The sequence below is a fragment of the Lepeophtheirus salmonis genome, chromosome 9, assembly GCF_016086655.4.
Source record: "Lepeophtheirus salmonis chromosome 9, UVic_Lsal_1.4, whole genome shotgun sequence".
NCBI classification, from domain to species: Eukaryota; Metazoa; Arthropoda; class Copepoda; order Siphonostomatoida; family Caligidae; genus Lepeophtheirus; species Lepeophtheirus salmonis.
In genome coordinates, this window is record NC_052139.2 from 3,974,986 (window position 1) to 3,991,244 (window position 16,259).

The 16,259-nt window shown below is 30.1% G+C and overlaps 1 protein-coding gene across 1 annotated transcript in view; it reads right to left on the reverse strand.

Moving 5' to 3' along the window:
• The window catches only part of LOC121124373 (5-hydroxytryptamine receptor 7-like), a 161,936-nt gene extending 153,405 nt beyond the window's left edge, over positions 1-8,531 (reverse strand). The window contains exon 1 of the mRNA XM_040719526.2: positions 8,418-8,531. The gene's annotated coding sequence lies outside the window, so the exon portion shown is untranslated. The remainder of the gene's footprint in view (positions 1-8,417) is intronic.
• Between the last annotated feature and the right edge of the window lie 7,728 nt (positions 8,532-16,259).

The window sequence follows — 16,259 nt, forward strand, 5'->3', positions numbered from 1 at the left end:
TAATTTTGGGGGACACCTTACACTTCCTGCCAGGCCCGCTGAGGTTTTTAATAGTGTTGAACCTCTTGTGCTTGTTAACTATGCTCTGGACGGTCGCCACAGGGGCATTATACTGCTTTTAAATAGCCTTGTACTCTTTTTTGTCACTGAAGGCATTCACAAGACGCAAATGCAGGTTCTCACTAAGCTCCTTTATCATGACCATGATGACCAAAAACTGAATATGACGAGAATATTTATACTCTTCCAGAATGATGTTATATCTTGTCTTGTTTAACATTTGGTAATCAGAAGAGGTATTTATTTATTTAAGATATCTTGAAAGAACTTTAAGACAATGATAAACTCGTTTGACACATTTTCATTGACATTATTGTCACGGGTGCGAATAATTTTGATAATAGTATTTTTTAGTTATCCACCATTCCAACACTTGTGGGGCACTTGTTGATAAATTTTTCTCACTTGATTAACATTGAAAATGGGGCAAGTTTAAGGTTTAAAATCTTCCTAAGAAATTTTAATTTATAAGCCCATATTTTTTTATTCAAGGGTAACATAACTAATGTAATGATGACAACAGCATGATCATGACTCTTTAGCAATACTTGGACAAATCAGAACCGTTGAACATAAAGGATCAAATGTTTAATCTACTCATAACAAAGAAGAACTCCTTCAACTTATGTTTGTTGGTCCAAAACTGCGTTAATAATCCATCAGGTAGATGAATAAAATACCATATATCCTGGGATATTCTATAAGAGGATACTAAAGTTGCATTTTAAATCAGCATTCGGTGTTTTGTAAAAGAAAAATGGTAACACACATTTTTTTTATATAACTTAATTCATATATTTTAGGAGGAATATTTATCCATCATTAAAATATTAATGACCATTCCTATAGACTAGTGTGAATTTGACTTTATACAATTCTATTTATTTCAGCAATCGCCTACAACACAGGACTGAGTAACTACAGTTTTATAATAAAATATTTTAAGAGATGTTGTAATCATCCTCCTCACTTTCCTGATGCGCTTTATCTTCCTAAATTATGGAATTGTATACGTAGTATGGAAATCACTACTTTGACTAATTTTCAATAATATTATAATATTCAAACAAGGGATAAAATAATGTGAAATCAAATAATTAGCCTCAAACCAATAGATTCTAAAAATAAATAATTGCATTTAAACTCCTAACTTAATCAAAACAGTTACAGGATAAATACTAAATAAATAAATTGTAATAGATTTCAGTATACAAAAATATATTTAAAAGGACCAAATGAATATCATAATGTATGTATTAAATATTAACATAAAAAAGAAAAATGGAAGTGATAATTATCAGTCCTAACCCTCCTGTTTATACTAATTATTTTTTTTTAGAAAAACACCACTCGTGACCTAAATCGATCGATATAATATGAGGTAGAATACTAAAAGAAAAGAAAAATTAATTGTGAGTTTTTCTTTTACTGGATTTAGTTCAAAATGTATTATCTTTGACGTAATATATAATTTTCATCTTTTTAAATGACCCTTTAAGGAAATAATCCTTGTAAACCCATTCCTATAAACCATTCATAGAAAATCTAGATTAAACAAAATAATACAATAAGTCTATTTTCTTGTTTTCTTCAAAATATGATAATACATATTCCGTTTTGATTACAATTTATTGTCAGATACACAAATATGTTAAAAAATGTATTTAGAACAAAAGTAATTTCTGTCGACTTTTCCATAAGCTTTAAACATCTCTTGAAGCCGGAAAATTTCATATGCAAATGCAAATTACGAAAAAATTCCTGACTATAAGTGTTGTTTAATTAGTTTGCCCCTCATTAAATAAATAATATTCATTGTGTAAAAATGTGATATCTCTCATTCTAGTAGTTGAGCCAAACTATTCCCAGTTTTCCTTACGTTACTATTAAGGAATGTTTCTGAGTGTATTTTATTGTATTAATTTGTGTTGAATCCTAGGAATTTTCTAATAAAAAATTCCCGAGAAGTTTGATAATTTTATTTTATTGATTCCTGATAACCTTTTGGATTTTTTTTGGGAAATTTATCGACTCTAGTATTGTAGTTACCTTGAATCTCTAATTCCTAATAAATTTCAAACATTAGATTATAAACTGATACAAATGCAAGCTGTAAGATGCTACCTCAACCTCAATACTAATTGTAGACAAGTTTCGGATCATTTGAACTAAAATGATTAACATAGAAGAGCAAATGCAATTATTGTATCAAAAGTTTAATGGCTAAAGGCTAAAATACAATTAGAATTTGTGAACATGCTCATATAGATGAACACGAAACCAAAATGGTTAAAAAAATATTTCAACCAAATAACTATCCTAAAAAAAGATTTTCATGAAAAAATGGCTAGGATGTGTGATCATGGTACAAATTAACTGGTTTTCATCTAGTGAAACTTTGTGATTTGTCATCAGAAAAGCTGCTTATATTTTACAAACTCTAAAATGGGAAAAGTTTCTATTGAGCAGGTCATTAGCATCTAATGAATGAATCAGTGAAATCTTGTGTTGTTACCATGGTCCTTTTTGAAGAAAAAAAAATGCAAACTTTTTCTTAGTTATTTTAAGAGAGAAGATATTTTTAGAATGATGATGAAAATTAGACCAAAGATGATTTAGACAAGGAGGATGAAAATGAACAGTTGAATATTGAGACTGAAAATATAATTTAAAACAACGAAATTCTTGAATTTCAAACGGACTCAAAAAATTGACAAAAATTTACAGAAGGAAAAAGTTTGGATTAATGAAAAGGACCACAACCTTCTTTCGGATCAAAATACTCCTTAAAATCCTTAGAAATTGCAATGGAACTTCATAAATATGACACACAAATCAGTCAAAATTTGAGATTAACTTTTATGGATAAATTATTTGAGTGATGTATGTGTGAATTAATGTATCTCATTCAGTATTTCATTGAATAATTGATTAAGAGATGATAATATTCATGCTTAGTTATTATTACGCACAAATGTCAATTTAAAGGATCTAAACAATAAAATACCACACTAATGTGTGTCGATAATTTTCCCGCTATTATCAATAATATCCCCTCCGGTAATCCCAAAGAAATCCATTATGTATGATCAATATTATTCATCTTGATAATATTCCAGGAATACTTGAATTTTAAACACTGTTCGATACCAGTAAAAAAAAGATTAGAAAAAGTTCATTCTGAAAAATTGATAATTGATCAATTAGCTGTCTTTTCATCTTTGAGAAAAAGGGATATTGGGCGTTATTGTTACTTATTTGATTTCAAAATTTGAAATGAATTTAATATCAATTAAACAAAAATTTACCTATTGTAATAACATGGAGAAACCCCAGTTTATTTATTATGTTTCACACTAAAGCGACAATGATATCATTTTTCATTTTATTAAGCATCACTACATCTATATAGACAAAATTTCTGAGCCAAAGTCAAATTAGTTATTATTCATGTTAACCCTTGTATGTCCTTACGAAAAAAACAAAAAAAAATCAATGTTGGTGTGTTAACAAATCCCACGGTTTTTTATAGGCCTCTATCAACCAAATAGTTCATATGTCGATTCATGGTAAAAGTGTATCCTAAAGAAAGTGCATAATTTTTTATGGATTGAACTAAAAGAAAATATATTTTTATGGATATATCGAAGATATGGTGACTCAAAATGTGCCTAACAAACGGTCAAGCAGAGAGTTTGAGGAATGGCATGTTAAAAAAGAAAAACAAAACAAGAATCAACATAGTAACAATGACAATTTAACATTGTTTTGAAGGAGAACAGCTGAGCTGTTATTAGATTATCAAAAATAATTTGTGATGAGAAAGGAGGGGGAGAAAGGTTATAAACAAGACATTGTCAGGAGTTACCCTAATGTCGATCCTCAATTCTACTCTGATTCCAAGAAGGACTTACAATGATACTTTGCAAAAATCCTGAGGGTTACTTTCTGTCTTTTGTGAGCACACAATTTATCAATCAAGCTTTCAATGTATGAATATGATAATAAATTATAAAACACCATATATTGAGGTAACAATAATTTTTTATGTTGTTGTTAATGAATTTGTTCATACTATGCCTTTATATTAACATGAAATTAGTTTATAATTTTGCATAGAAGGGGGGAGGGTGTTGTAAGTATTTGATTTGATTTCTAGACTTAAATCCATTGGTTGTTTATTACTTATCAATTCTACATACTTGGAATTAAAAGGCAGTTGAATAAATATAAGTTAAGTTGTGATTATTTAAATTGTACAGTATTGAAGTGACCGGATTAAAAATCAAGTAAATACACGATTTATATTCAATTTTATCATTATTGTACAAGGATCTTTTCTGCCATACATTACATTAATTTTTATGAAGAATAAAATGTTTTTGTTACACAACCATACTAAAAAATCAAAGAGAAAATAATAAAAAGTGAACTTTGAAAATAATTCATCCCATTTTACGCGTTTGATTACTAAAAAAGTCCCCGTACAAAGCGAATTTTTCTTGTTCCCAAAAACTTTGATGGGCAAGGAGCCCTTGTACATCAAAAAATGAGGAAAAATAATATTATTGGTCCTTAAATAATTGTTAAATCTGTCATCTTAATAAATCAATATATATTTTGTTATAATGTTCCCCAACAGAATTCTTTAAATTAAGGAAGTTTAATAGAGAATTTCAAATCAAGTATTATTATTATAACTGTATACATGTGTATACAAAAAATAAATATTTATTGTGTACCTGATAATTAAGATACTATTTGAGACACCAAAAATGTACCAACTGTCAGACAAATATGATAAATAATATATTTTTCCTACATATACATTATTTTTAGTCATATCACACATAGAAAATATTCAACGTATATTGCTTGTACTAAAAAGAATTTTTTTATTCAGGAAAAGCAACATAACATAAGAAGATAACAAGTTTTTATAGAAAGGGGCAGTTTATCACAGTTTTATTAAGAGAGTAAATAAAAGACCTTTTGAATGCCTAAAATAACAATAATGAAAAACGAATGTTCCAAGACTACATTTTAACAGCTGAAGTGAGAGAAGAATGGGATTTACAATGTTCGAGAATGTTATTAAAAGCTGGAAGATTTGTGATTTAAAGGAAGTATTAAATGTCCTATAAAAATATTTACGTAGCTCAATTAACAACGCCCTTAGGAGAAATTATTAACTTGAACTCAACGTGTGTAGGTTCATGTCTTGCTCATTTCTAGAGCAGGAAAATACATTATTTACATATATGGAATAAAGAAGATTCTTAAGCCAGATCATAGAGATAAAATACATAGAGTCTTTAATCTGAGCAAAAAAAAAAAAAAAAATCGAAGCCCAAATATAGTTGACCAATATAATAAAAAGTATAGACATTTATACATCCATCACTTCAAATCTCCTCTGGAATCATCTTATACTTCTGTAAAACCTGAAAAGTTTCATACAGAAAAGTATAATCAAATGTAAAATACAGTGAGGATTGAAAATATTTGATGCACCTTTTATGTTCTTAACGTATCAATTAATTACTACTATAATTTGATTTTTTGGTCAACTACGACGGTATCAACTTTTTTTTTTCACAGCATCAATCTTTGTAGTTACCTTTATGGGTCATATGGAGTAAATATTGTAATGCTTCAATATTTACTTATAATAAATCAGTGTAACTCTATCTGACCAATGAAACATAAAAAAATATTTTCTACGCCAGAAAAAAAAATGTTTATGTTCATTTGTGATATGTACCTGAAGTTACTGTTTCTAAAATGGAGTTTTGATTAAATTTTGTAACATTTCAATAATTATTTTAAAAAAATTATTCTAATTAAATGTTTTGGAGGATCGGCAAATTATGCTTTAAGGTCGCAAAATTCCCTAACATAACACCAAGCAAAAGGGTTTTGGAATTCTTGCCGGCTGTTTTTTAAGACATAGAACACTCAAACAACCAAAAGAATTTTCAATTTCAGTAAATTTGGGCTTGAAAGCTTTTTTTAAATAAGGTTTTTTTAGTATAATTTCGATTCAAAGCCAAATTTTGATGTGAAATTACTATTTATATGAAAATTAAAGAAAATAATAATTGATAAAAATCTTCTAGCATTCAAAAGATAAAATATTGATTAAGTTATCTTGAATTCAGTTTCTACAAAATATGTCTAATCATAAAAAAAATGAAGAGTCATATTTGGAAGGTAATATTTTTTAAATAATTTTACAATTACATTATCCATGTAGGCAAAACTAAGCAATAAATCTTGTGATACAACTTTAACAGATTTTTCATTAAAATGTTGGAGTTTGATTGATTTTCGTCCGTTGAACTTTTAAATTTCTGGTCGAATCTTAAATTAAACATTCAATCTAAGGTTGTGTGAAGTTGTTATAATCAATACTTTAACAAATTGTAAAAGTAAGGAATGTTTTAAAGCCAGGAAACGTTCAGAAATTAAATATAGATAAGTTTATTAGATTACTTACATCTAATCAATAAATACTAATCATTTACATTGGACGCATTTAGTATTAAAATTGGTGATAATCTTCTTGCTTCTATAAAACTAATTTAGTTATTCAAATAATTGTCCATTATATTAAACTTAAAATATTTTCACGCAACATTACATACCTTATTAATTAAATGAATATAAGAAAATTAAAAGTTAAACTCAAAAAATCAATCAAAATTGATTTTTTAAGAGAGCAAATATTTTGAAGGTTTAATATAAAACATATGAAGCAATCGAAAAAAATTATAGCTTTTGTGGAAACTGTATTCAAGATAAATTAATAAATAATAATTTTAAATGCTGAAATGCTTTTTATCAATTATTATAACCTTTAATTTTCATCTATATAGCTATTTCATTTCAAAATATGACTTTGAATTGAATTGCAACTAAAAACCTGATTTTTTATAGAAATCTTTCAAACCCATATTTACATATGTAATTGAAAATATGAAGGGTTGTTTTTGTAATTTTAGCTGGTGTGTAAAAAGCTGTTCCACAGATAATTAAACAAAAATATATTATGATATTGAATATTGAAGAAGCCTTATTAGGGTCCACATAATCACATAATGTTTAATAAACTAAATGAATGTTTTGACCAATAGTAAACATTATAAGGTATGTAAACTTATCCTCAAAGTTTGAGTTTCAAGCCAATTATTGATCAAAATGTGTTTATGAAATATTTGAAGTAACAAATAAAAATATTGAAAATTTATCTTTGTCCTAAATATTTATTCAAGTTTTTCTTCTTGTTGACATAATAAAGCTGGAGAGTTGGTAAATGCAAAAGATGTTGATCAATCCTATTGATAGTGTTAGTTGAACATTTATAAACTTTTGTTATTCTTTCTGAGAGTTTATTCACAAATTCTAGTGCAATTTTTTTTACAATTAATGTCATTTTATAAGCTACCGTCACCTAAATGTATTTGCAAGTATTGAAAAGGATTCATCATAAAGAATAGAGAAGGGTTTTTTTTTTTTTTTTTGACGATGACAGAATGTTTTTTTTTATAATTGTCAAATTTGCATAATTAACTTTTATTTGGAATGGATATAAACTATTCTTTAAAATATTAGAAAGAAATTATAGCTATTTTTACGAAAAAAATCAATTTGAAATGGATAAAATTTGACCAGAATCATCGTCACATACTATCAAGAAACTATTTTTAATAACCCTTTTGAATGTGCTACAAATGATACTAAAAGGAGCCAAAATTAATCTTGACAATTAATTGAATAAAAATTTGACAAAGTAAATCTTCTTATAAATTAAAATTAAGATTGTAAGCTTACTTATAAATTTTTGTATTTTATCTCATCTAATATATTAAAATACAAAGTCCATACTTGACTAAAATATGTGTATAAAATACTGGGATGTGCAGAGTGTTTTTTCGTTCTTTATTTATTCAGTTCAGCCTTAGGACCGTTCCTATCATTTTTTTGGGACAAGAACTAATTAAAATAAGAACTAAAGTGAAATTACGTCATGAAATACCAAACTTCATACGTTTTAGGACGGTATTGCAGTCTTCAGTCCTAAATAAAGATGGATACAATACTAGTTGTATTTTTATACGAAGTAAAAAAATTAATTTGGATTTTATCCTGTCTTTGATTTGTGCTCTGGATTGTTTTTATGTTGAGGAAGAACATAAAGCCCCTTTTTTTGTTAGTCATTTGTTTTAATCTTTTCGAATTTTATGGGGATGTATTATGGATGGTTAATGCCGATGTTTTGAAGATAGTATAAGAGTGAAAAAAAGGCATCAATTTCAAAATAATGTTTAAAAAAATCAGAAAGGTATTGACTTTACCGTTGAGCTTCTTTGGAGACAACAGTCAATCCGTTCCAATTGTTTCACAAATTAGTAAATATATTTCGTATTTGAAGAACAACAAAAGAATTCAATGGTATTCAAGAAACTAATGTGCCAAAAGTTTGGAGGAATCTTGCCTATGCGCTCATATAATTCTCCGAAACGTCGTAGATTTTTTTAGTAGTTGTTTTTCCTCTTTTTATTACTTCCTCGTTAACGTATATAAATGTAAATAGAGTTCATGAAGGCTAAACTATATTCGGTTTTCTCACAGTTAAACCTTTGGATAAATGATTAATTAATATTCTACTTATAATACGTATATATAGAGCTTAAGAACATGAGGAGAAAAAAATCAGTCTAATATATATACTTTTTTTTCTTTATTTATCTAGAAAAGTTGCATCATACAGATATAAGTAAACTTTTTAGCTTAATGTGTCTTTCCTAGCAATAAAGAGCAACATAATACAAAATAAATCAATGCACTCCAAAACATGACTAACCAATAAGCCAAACTAACTAATAAAACCTTAAAATAAGACCTTTTTTGGGGCCATTTGGGGCAGTATCACAGAAAACTTTACATTAATCGTCTATGCTTGATTTTTCAGTATCATCGACCGCACAAGACTCCAATAAAAGCTCCTTCTTTTTCGGTTTCGGTCTCAAGGGATTTTTTACTTTTCCGATTTGTACTTTCATTTCAAATCATAGGCCAATTTTGTGTCTGAATATATTAAACGTATTTCTCCCGACTCCTGATTTATGAGCTGTACTAATTTGATTTATGAAACACATTTTACTTCATATAACGTTCATGGTGCTCCAGGTTGGCCATTTTGAAACACACATGACGTCATTAACAATTAGGTATAATCCTCTGAAATAATTTACACAATAAAAAAATATCTTGATACTTTTTGTCTTATTTATAGTATTTTTAAAAAAAAAAGTTTAACCTGAATTTTTTGAAATAAATGAAAGCCTACACGTACGTCATAATCAAAGATGCCACTGCTTAGTAATTATCCCAAGATCTTGGGATATTAACGTGACGTTAAGTATAATTTGTCCCAAAATGTCAAAATTTTGGGATTAAATACATGCAACAATAACTAATTATTGTTTGGACGACTTCCACGGAAGATTTTACCCACAAAAGTTACAGAAGGTTTGACCCCCCTGAAATTAATTCCGTCACCTAAAACATTGATTTTTTTTTCTTCAACCTGACCCCCTCCCAACTGGGTCGGTCCTCCAGATACCCCTCAAAGTAGCCTCCGTACGGTTTATTTCACACCATAAGGTACATTGACAAAACTTGGACAAATGTATAGTGCTATGTTATGACATCATAGAACACCCAGACTGACACAAAAATTCCGCCCGAAACTTAAGGTCAGACAAAAATTCCGCCCGACACTTAAGGTCAGACACCCACAAAGTACTCCGTAAGACTTTAAAATGTACTTTTTTACCCTATATGGTAAATCAACAAAACAGGCATGAGTGTATCGTACTATGTCAGAACACTATAAAAAAACCAAGACTAAAAAAAAATTATGTTGGAAAAGTGAGGTCAGATTCTCCCCCAACTCGCCCACAAAAACGTTGAATTGTCGGTTTATTTCATCCCATAAGGTGGATAAAACTTGCATCAATGTAAAGTGTTGTGCAAAATATCATAAAAACCTAGGGTAACCACAAAATAGCGTATGAAAAGTTATATTTACCCCACACACACACAAAGTACCCCAAAAAACCTCAAATTGACCCCTGATCTCTATTACGTAAAGGAACATTACAAGAGCCGTAATAAGAGATACGACAACCAAAATTGTAACAAAAAGGTGACAGATAAAAACTGGTTTATTATGATACTGTGGCGATCTCTAAATGTACTCGGAAACGCCCTCTCTACAGATAAAGAATAACTGATTGTAAGTATATACATGGAGATAAACAGGAAGACTAGAAATTATATTAGAATATACTTTTCGAATAGAAAATCACGCCCCTAAATAGGTGACCCCTAACGTTCAAATATGGAGGATGGAAATCGACAATGAAGCAACACATATCGTCGTTGCAGTGTCCGTTCAACTTCCTATATTTAAAACAAATGACCAACGTTATGGTTTGCCCAAGCTGAACACCAGTTTCGGGTCAACGGTATAACCGAAGAGGAAACAAAGTATGACTAAAATACAGACATAAAAACGGATTCTCTGACAATTGGTGCAAGTTTCGTCCATGTGCATTATGGTGTCTAATAAACCGTCCGGAGGCTATTTGCATTAGGGTTTGGAGGCCAGACCCAGCTTGGGGTAAGGCTGACAAACAAAATTAAGGTTCTAGGTGACATAAATAGTTTCAGAAGGACGAACCTTGAGTACCTTATGCTGTAAAATCTTCCGTGGCAGGCTATTGGGCTAATACTTTCATATGATTATATTAGTTATAGCGTCAAACATTGTTTACATAAGGGTTCATAGCTTACTACACATTAAGTCGTTTACCATTCTTTCAGAAATCTTTCTGGATTTGTCTGATTTTAACTACGGCTAAAGTATATATTGGATAGAAATTTGGAACATGTTCAAACTGGCAGCCTTCTATAACCTAATTATTGCAACTTAAACAAGGGAGTGTTCATCCATGCTTCAATAATAGGTTTAAAATGCATAAATGAAATAATTGTATACACTCATTAGCAGATATTATTGAAGGTGAAGAGGACTATGAAATATTATTGATTCAACGTAAGTATAAAATCTTTTTGATATTTTGTAAACTTTACTCTTTCCTTTGGATTTCAGTATTAAGTCTAGGAATTGTTAGAGAGAAATCTTGGGATATTATTTCTGAGTGGCATTCCTGGTCATAACCAGTCTTTTAAGAACAATCCATTTAATTATTGTTCAATATACATTATTTGAGAGGGGACATATAGGTTGTGTTTTGTCAGACCTTATTTATTCGGTATATTCCAGTCTTAGGACCAGCCCTTACGACTATCGGTCCTTCGCACTGTCATTTACTACTAGAAAGGATTAAATAAAAAAAAAAAAAATCGAGTCACGCTATCAAGGACCTAACTGGACAGGACCAAGAGTGAACTGGACGGGACTGCAGTCTTCAGTCCTAAATAAGTCCCAACACAACACTAAATGTAGGAATATAGGATATACTAGGGTATAAAAGCAATTATTTTTTAAGTGAGACTAATCCAGAACCGAACTTTTCTTTGAACCATGTCCAGACCGAACTTCTAATGAGTTGAGTTCGATTCACTAAAAATCATGACGCTCTCAATTCAGTCTTGGATTTTCAGACCAAACCTACACACTAGTGAACATAAATAGATCCATCTTACAAATTCAAACCCTGCTTGAATTCTGTCCAATCTATATTGGTTTTCAATAATAAAGAAATGGGTAATAAATTTAATTTTATAGTAGATACACATAAATATGTAATACGCACAGTTAATAAACAATATATCTTCTTCCCTCTGGAGCTAAGTTTTCAGTTATAGCTTCTTTTTTGGCATAAATATGGACCTTCAAGGTAATTAAGGCCACTATGCGTCGACACAGAAACTTTTGGCCATTGGGAACAAAGTTCAGTATGGCAGACCAAGCTATTTATAGCTCAAGAAAAGGAAGGCGTTTGATAAGGCATCAGCTCTAAAGTTCACCGAATACGTCAAGAAAATGAAGATGGAGCGATCTACAGTTGCCAAGGTTGTAAAAAAGACTAGTGTAAAGTAACTCTTGAGGATTTAGAGGACTTTTTTATAGCAAAAATTCCGTCAGGAACGACGTCAGCGACTCCTGAATGACTTAAAACAAAATGGAATGATGGAAAGGGACTCACTGTGAAACATGTCAAAACAATTAATATGTCGTGGTACTTTGTTTTGATAAAACCAGTTGCAACATTTGACTATCACCAAGATCAATTATTTAGCCTTCATTATGATGTTATGGATTAGAGTCTCCATGGATTAAAAATCTTGCTTCTCCCACCGGACTTGAATACCAATGAATATTCTTTTTTCTTCCATTGTTATTGTTATTGATCTTCCATATCTTACTTATTTTGTTTATGATCTATAAATTTAATGAAAGCTTACAATCTCAGCTTTGACTTAAATGACCAAAATTTTTGTAAATAAACTCAATAAACTTTCAAACTTTTTCCCATCCTGGTATTTGGAAGTTAAACTCAAAATCTTTTAGGATTATTTAGTATTCACGAAATTGTAGTTATTTCCTAATCGAAATAACATAATAGTTTTTTACAGACTTGTGAACGGAACGCAAAATTGAACGGCGTTCCATTGAATGTGCGTTCAATAAACGGAATGGAATATATTTTGAGCCTTGAACGCTAAAAAAGAGATTTTAGTGTTCCGTTCCAATAGTACTTACAAAAATCAAGAAATATTTTTACATTATACATATTTTTTGTTACTTTTTCAAGTATGATTTAATGGGCTTATACAGGACAGACAAACACTCGGAGACCTATTATTGGCAGTGGCACAGGAGTGGGATAAGGGGCACTTTTGGGGGCTCTTATTGAACATTAAAGTTTAAGGTACTCTATCTTAACTCGAACATATAAACTTAGCCAGTTCAATAATTTAGAATCATGGGCCCGATGCTTATCATTTGGGCGTGAATGTATGCAAATGAGCCACTAAAAATCCCTGATGACTCCTAGATGAAATAAGAAAAGTCTATTTCTTAGATAATTAGATATTTACATAGTATTTCTTGATTTTGGTTCCCTTTGATATACATTGTGCAACAGCAAGACGTAGCTTGCTAGCAAAGGTTATGAAAAATCTACTTAATCAAGAACATTATAGTATTGAATGAGTACGCTATATGTCATTTAAAAAAAAAATAATTACAATGTGATTTCTCGAAATGGCCGCCCTCTACTGCCACTAATTGTCCTCGATCCTGGGCCTGAATACTGCGCACACGTTAACGACGTAGACCTCGGACATAGGCGCCCATTACGTCTCGGCGGAGGTCTTTTGTGCGTCGACACTGGGATAGGGGACGACACAGACCCTTCTTTCCACATGCCCATAGCCGAGATGATTCATGTTGGGCGAGGAGGGAAGTTACAAATCGTGTTTCCAGAAATAGGAAAAAGTATCCTCCAATTATTGCTCCATGGTCCTTGCCTTATGGACAAGATCAGCTCCTTGAGGACGTCGTGGTACTCCTGGGCACAGATTTTCAGGTCTTTCGGGAATCAATACGGAGGCATTCACTTCCTTTCTTATGCCACGATTCCCAGCATCATTTTGGAGGCTGGGAACTGGTTGACCGGCGTGACCTCATAACAAGGTGAGGTAACGGACGTTCCTGGAGTTTCTCGACTAGTCCCCGTTCCAGTTTTCTTGTCTTCTTGCTGTGCTGGGGGTTCATCAAATTAGCTATACTCCGCTCTTGCCTCCACCCCAAAATGAATTAACTGAATTTAGTCAGTTGTAGCTAATTTGAACAATAAAATTCACTGAATTATTGTGTTAAAAAATCTTGAAATATAGTTCTGAAATGAGGACTCCCTCATACTATCAAAGTTGAAGTTCCGATTTGCTGTCATACAGTGTATCTTATGATTGGAACTTGGAACGGAACAAAAATAATGGCTGAAAGCTTAACAAGAAAAAAATTAACTGAACAATTAACAAGCCATGTTTTTTCTTAATAAACTTAATTCTTAAATATTTTTTTTTTGCACACCTATTCAAAAATATACATTTTGAATTTTATATGTTTCCGTATTTTTTCACATGCTTTAATGTGTGAGAAGCTCGAAAATCATTTTATAGGGATCTAAGTATGTACTTTACCCTGCCTCATTGGCCTTAAAGTATATCCAAAATGCAATTTTGATGATTTTGGGTAGTTTTAGGATAAAAAGTATAGATTAAACCCACGATTAATGGCGAAAAAAAATATTGAACTGAAATATGTTTACATACTTTTTTAATATTTTATTATTTAAGAATTAAGATTGCCAAGTAAAATGAACCTAAAAAAACAATCTAGGTGCGCGAACGGCAGTACTAAAATAGTATACTCCCATCAATCAATATTATTTTCTCTTATATTTTCCAATTTTTGTAGAAAATATATAAATATGTATGATATATTATACACTTACCTCAATTTCTCAATTTATCAAAATGACATACCTTTTATATTATTTAATACATTTTCTTAGACTTCTACTTCTAAAAACATTCGATATATTCAAGTAGTTATCGAATTAAGATATTAATAAACCTGTTTAGCAAATTGTTTGTTAATGCTTAAGAATAAATCATCTCGAAATGACTTGGTAAAAGTACTTCTTGATTTACACTCCGAATGATTTTTCCCAATAAATTATGGAATGAGAAATAACATGCAATAATAATGATCCTATAGGACTGTATGGCAACGCACTAACAGCCATTATTTGTGCCACGTGCAAAATCTGGCAAGGCTGACTTAGATAATTTATTTGTAACTAAATCAACTATTCGTCGAAATAGGATTATTTCACGACATTAAATTAATGAAACAAACATGTCATCATTTATTGAAGTTGTATAGGATTACTGCCCTGGAGTTCGACATCATCTCCAGTAATATTGGAGTTAATAAAGGAACTTCTAAGCTTATATAAAACAAATTAGACAAAAATTAATATTTTCTATAAAGTTGATAGAATTTAATGAATGTAGTTGTTGGTGCATATTGGAAAGAATTGTTTAGTAAAGTTCAGTCTCCAGAAAATCCCTGATCCAAACATTTCATAGACAAATGGGATAACTCAATAAAGAATATCCAAATAGCCTCACCATTTAAGGATAATGGCTGAAGAAGAGTCAATTGTTTTGAAGATTAATAAATTTTTGAAACGAGGGACATCTCCAACAGCTGATTATCAGGAAATTACAGAACTCACACTAATTTCATTCCTCCTCGATGTATTCACTGGAAGAAACTAGGAGCAATTGATCAAACAACATGGATGGTCAGAAAAATATACTCCTAAAAAAAAAAAATCTTCATTGAAGAAATGAAATTTGATGATTAAGGAGCAATGAAATTCCTATCTTTGTTTTATGCACCAATGTGGATTACTTCAGCATTTGCAATAAATGGTCCTGTTAATGACTTGGAATTTTTCAAGGGCATGTTATTGTTAAGAAGAATTCACACTGATTTAACAGAGATTGTCATAAAGAAGATACAAAATGACATTTTGTATTTGACCCAAGAGTTTGTTTTGTTTATTCTAAAAAAAGGATTTTTGAGCTACTTTCACCTTAAAGCATAGGAAAAAATTTGGAGACATATCAAAATTCAAAAAAGTATATTTTTGAATAGGTCTAATGAAATATATATGTAAAAAAATCAATAATGTGCACCGAAAATGTAACAAATAGTATCTTTCTTTTACATCTTACATGGGGTAAGAATGAGAAGATATTATGTGGCATCGGCAATCACACTAAGTAGGAAATTAGAAAAAAATCAAGAAATATTTATATATTAATAACTTCAATTAGCTGTTTTTCACTTGATTTATAATTTTCAAGCCAAAAAATATAAATAAATAAGCAATGAAGAGTTAATTATAGTTTGGGAAAAAGTAATTTTTGTCTTTTTCAATTTATACCAATACTTTATAAGAAGTGTTACAATCATCCGATTTAAACCAAGTATGTTCCGTTTTGTTCGATAACTTGTTACAACGTGACTTCATAATGCTCTTTATGTAAAAGCCCTTGTCCTTATAGGCAAAACTTGGACA